Here is a 5,162-nt window from a genome sequence, read left to right as displayed (position 1 = left end):
GAAACAGTTTAAATTACAGGACACAGTACTTGTTGACTGGTTTATTCTGTTTATTTCCATAAGAGGCAGCTGAGTGACATTATTAGTTCTATCCAAATGACTAGACAGCTCACATGATAACTATTTGATGGTACCTGCCTTTCAGTCCAGGTTTATATGGCAATGGATAGGAAGATGGTATGATAATGTTTAAACTATATGGAATTCAGACACAGCCAACGGCAGGAATTTAAGATGCAGTCTTAAGCATAGTTCCCTAGCCTCTTGGCCAGATAACATAGGGATTGTTCAGTGACTAATACCATTTCTATAATTGCGAAATTACCCTGGTATGTAGCTAATTGCACAATTCTAGTCTAGCACTTTGAATGTAAACTGAAGAACTTGCAGTGTTACTCTCGAAGCTGCGTGAAATTTTAATCTCTAGACTCACAATTCAATTCACAGATTCAAACTACCGTGCTTTATCTCCAGTAAAGGGCAACTGTGACATAGGCCTCTTCAAAATGGTAGGTTTTGCAAAATCATAGCTACATTCTTTATGTCTGCGTTTATAATTTTGTTTGAGAGGAAATCTCCCATGATGTAAAGTGGTGTTAAGCATTTTTTTGTCAGTACAGTAAGTTCTCGCTTAAAGTTGTAATTGCATTCCTTAAAATAGCGACTTCAAATGAAACAACTTTAAGTGAATCACGGATTCCCTTGGGAAACAATGCTAAAGACAGCGTTAGGTTCCTATGAACAGTTCTTGCCTGGGAAAACCAACGTACAAATTGAAATTCTGTACCATACATGTGCAGTACTGTGTATTCTAATAATTTGGAAAATAAAATTAATCATTAAATATAAAAGAAACACTGTTTAAATTCAAATTAAATAAGAAACTCATCAGTCTCTATTTCTTCTTAGGCACTCCCTCGGGATCAAGGAAGGCTTGCTTCCACTCCAGTTTGATCTGTCCAATGTGCGATCTGCAGACTCTGCCACATGCAGAGCGGGTGGTGCTTGGAGGATTGGAGACGGGTTGTCTGGAGCTTTTTTCACTCTCTCCACCACCTTGAACTGCATGTCCCAGATGACATCTCTAGGTGCTTGGTGCCTTCCTGAATAAAACTTCTCCCAACTTGGTTGGTCACCATGAGTCAGTGGAGATGTGGACATCTTTGTGGACATCCCTGAAGCATTTTGGTGAAGGTGGCTTTGAGTGATTAGCACCTCGATGCTGGGCATGTTGGCTTAATTGGGAGAAGTAAATGGCTGTCTCACTGGCTTTAAAATGGTCTCTCTGCCTCATTTGCTGCAGACAACAACAGCCATATTTGGGGCTCCAAAGTTAGTCAGAAGATTTCAGAATCAGACTCCTGGAGGTTAAGTACTATACCTTTCTTTTCACCCAAGCACGTCCTGGGACAAGGAAAGCAATTTTACCTGTATACAGCTGCAAATACCTGTCTCCCACAGACTTCAAAATGGCTACCTCACCTGATGTAAAATTCCTCAACAGGCATATCTGGTGCTGCAAAATTTAAATCAGCTTGCAGAGTCACGAAATGGGCCTTTTCTGGGTTTTCAAGCTCTTCCTTGCAAAAAAAAAGTCCTGTTCATTTGGATATGCTTGGAAAATTTGGTTCAAAGTTTTTGAAGAACATATTGTGTTACCTTTGAGTGCGATCGAATGCCTCTCCTCGCATTTGATTCAGAATGACAAACTCGGTCACAGGACCCAATGTCAAGCTGACATGAAATGGCGATGCAAGATGACGTGGCATGAAATGGCGACGTGAAACAATGCAACCGAGGAGATGCAAAACGACGCAGAACGATGATGTGCAATGACGAAACGGAATGACTTAAACAACTTAAAATCGAAATTGAAGACTTAACTCGGGAATATGGGCCCTGAAACTACATGACTTTAAATCAAAATGGTTTAAAACAGGGCAACTCAAAGGAAGGGCTTATTGAGTATAACTTACCGTGAATAATTCTCAAACAAAAAACAGAGTTGAATGTGCCTGCATGGGTGGGATTCTGGACACTGTGGTAAAGTGGCCATGTTAAAAGGTGGCAGTGTAAATGCCGAGCAGAAGAGGAGGAAGGTTAAATTAAACTCCAAGTAAGTTACTTGGAAATGTCTCTAGGATGTGTACATTTATTACTGCAGTGTTTCATTCTCACCTACAAGGGATGTAAGGATGCCATTCCTTATGTGAGAAACTTCATGTTGTATAACACCCTCACTTCTAAGATGACTTCAGTAAAGTTTTGCAATAAGAGATTTGGTGTTGCAAAAAGCTGTGAACTGAATCAAGGAATTCTGAATTTTAACAGTTGTTCCACGTCAGAAATTTCGGCACTAGCCTCGGTTAAATATCACAGTGGCAGATAATGCTACAGCTTAAAAGGGTGAATTTGCTCGAAGCTTTGCCTGCTCCATTGCCATAACTTCAGCGGGATTGGTAGAATCCCTGTTTATGTGTATAAATGGGCTTCCGCCAATGTTAAGGCAACAAAGGAGGAAAAGTCCAAGAAAATTCAGCCACATAGTTTTGGTATTAACATCAAATAGCTATATTATCAAATACGAATATTACGTAGTACTAAAATTATACCAAATTGTAAGCCTTCTCCTTTTCTGAGTGATATATAGCAGAGGGTTCTTACTGCTCAGGAAATAACGGAGACAGGCAAATTCATATTGTTTCAAATTTGGCAAGTAAGGAAACAAAGAAGAAAATAATATGTACTTACAGAACATTGACCTCAATAGGATAAGGCTTCCGAATGGTTTTAAGTGCCATTTTGAAGCAATTTTTGTTGTTGTCTCATGATCTGGGAGGAAATAACTATTTAAATTTCCTGTACTGTGTGTGGCCATTTCTCCAGTGCTCTGTTCAATTCTCATATGCCAGTTTATAAATGTCAAAAATACATTTAAATTAGTCTGGTGATGTCCTATTCAGCATTGTTAATCTTCACCCTGCACCATTGAATCAGGTCGTTTTTTTTTAATACCATTGACAGAAACCACACAAATAAAATCTTGCCCTGAAATGTGTCCTTTTACTGAGCTTCTTTTAGAAGAGCAGAATGCCTCATGCAAACACTCTGATGAGACTAGCGTTAAGACCTTTATCTGACAGACTGGAAGGATCCTACACAAGTTTGCAAGGTTGGGGAGTGTGGTGATGGGGGTGGGGGCAATTCTTCTTCCCTATCCTTTGCATTTATTATTATAAACCTTTTGAGTGATGGGCATTCTTTAAGCCAGAATTCTATCAATCATCCTCTGCCTGTTCAGTCTGCTCCTTTCAATAACTAGGACATCAGTTGAAAGCTAAGTGGGGCAAGCTGCCAAGTCTCTGCTTTTGGCAGAGTTGGTCCTCCCTCTGTGACACAGCGAATGAATGGTACTGCAGGAGGGAGAGGAGACAAGAGAACTATGGTTTCTATGGCTAGGATTGAGCAATTCCAATCACCCGAACTCCTTCTTTCATCAATGTTGTAATGACCCTGAGAATCTGAGAGAAAGAAGAATGCATACAGGATGTGTTGGCCCTTGCCAAGTTGTGGAGAAGCTGGCGAATGACAAGATTGAGTATACCCTGAGACAGGAGGCTCTCAAGTTGTTTTTGTTTGAAGTGAAAGGGCTATTTCCAGGTACTCTCTTTACAAGCAGGTTTTCCACAGTGATCTGAGTACAACAATAATTTGCATTTCTATCACTTAATATTGAAAAATGATCCACAGCACAGAAGAGTGGAGGAGTAGGAATGAGAGTTAGGACTGGTGAGCTAAAAGTTTGACTGAAAAATTTTGGGAAAGCTTTTAAAGGTGGGGGAAAAGGTTGAGAGGCAGCAGGCATTTGAGGAAAGAGTTCCAAGGATTAGGGCTGTGATGTTTTTTGAGCCTGTACTGAAAATAGAGCTGGGGAAGGATGGGAATGGACAGGAGACTCGAGCCAGATCAGGGGAAATAAAGGTAAAGATGTTAGATTGGAAATAGGCCATTGAGGAATATGTATGTATCCTAGGGCAATGATTTTCAGTGCAATACATTTGGAGGAGAGAGAAGTAGTGTAGGTCAGTGCAGATGTATTGATGGTCAAACAGGGATTAATAGGGGACAGGATATGGGCAAACAGAGTGTGAATGATCTGGAGCTTATGGAGTATAAAGATCAGGAGACTGGCAAGGAGGACGTTGGAAACAGATCTTGAGGTGACAATGTCGGTGGGGGGGATAATAGCTTTGGTGGCAGTTCAGCTAAGGTTGGACTGAGGGGTGAAGGCAAGTAATATTGCAGAGGTGGACAAAAGCTTGGAAATAAGGATATGAGGTTTGAGGTATAACTTGAGAAACCTTTTAAAGGTGGGGAAGAAGGTTGAGAGGCAGCAGGGTTTGGGGAAAGAGTCCCAAAGATTAGGGCTGATTCAGTCTGAATGAACAACCAGAAAGGGGTATGGAACTAATGACGAAAATGTGGCGTTTTTGGCTGGTAACAAAATCCAGTTGTAGGAGATTTTGGAACATAAGAACAAAGGAACATAGAAACCGGAGAAGACCATTCAGCCCATCGAGCCTGCTCTGCCATTCAATACAATCATGGCTGGTTGAACACTTCAATGCCTTTTACCCACCCTATCTCCATAACCCTTCACATTATTGTTAATCAGAAATCTATCAGTGTCTACTTTAAATATACTCAATGACTGATCTTCCACAGCCCTCTCTGGAGTAGAAAATTCCAAAGAATCAAAACCCTCTGAGTAAAGAAATTTCTCCTCAACTCGGTCCTAACTGGCTTCCCCGTTACTTTGAAATTGGTTCCCCTGGTTCTAGACTCCCCAACCAGGGGAAGCATCTTACCTGCATCTACCCTGTTTATTCCTTTAAGTATTTTGTAGGTTTCAATGTGATCACCTCTCATTGTTCAAAATTCTAGAGAATACAGTCCCAGTTTCCCAATCTCTCTTCATAAGATAGTCCCGCCATCCCTGGAACAAATTTTGTGAACATTCATTGCATTCCCTCTATGGCAATAATACCCTTTCTGAGGTAAGGGGACCAAAACTGCACATAATACTCCAGGTGCGGTCTAACCAAGCCTCTATACAATTGAAGCAAGACCTCACTACCTCTGTACTCAAATCCTCTTGCGAT

General features: G+C 40.8%; 1 long non-coding RNA gene across 1 annotated transcript; it reads left to right on the top strand.

Annotated features, from left to right (window-relative positions):
• Positions 1–219: 219 nt before the first annotated feature.
• LOC121275337 lies at positions 220–3,054 on the top strand. Its single transcript, XR_005942385.1, has 2 exons — positions 220–509; positions 910–3,054. It is a non-coding gene; the product is annotated as an uncharacterized LOC121275337 (long non-coding RNA).
• The last annotated feature ends 2,108 nt before the right edge of the window (positions 3,055–5,162 follow it).

Source organism: Carcharodon carcharias, chromosome 2 (genome assembly GCF_017639515.1).
Source record: "Carcharodon carcharias isolate sCarCar2 chromosome 2, sCarCar2.pri, whole genome shotgun sequence".
Classification (NCBI taxonomy): domain Eukaryota; kingdom Metazoa; phylum Chordata; class Chondrichthyes; order Lamniformes; family Lamnidae; genus Carcharodon; species Carcharodon carcharias.
The sequence above is the reverse complement of the archived record's forward strand: the minus strand, read 5'-3'. Positions and strand labels throughout refer to the sequence as shown.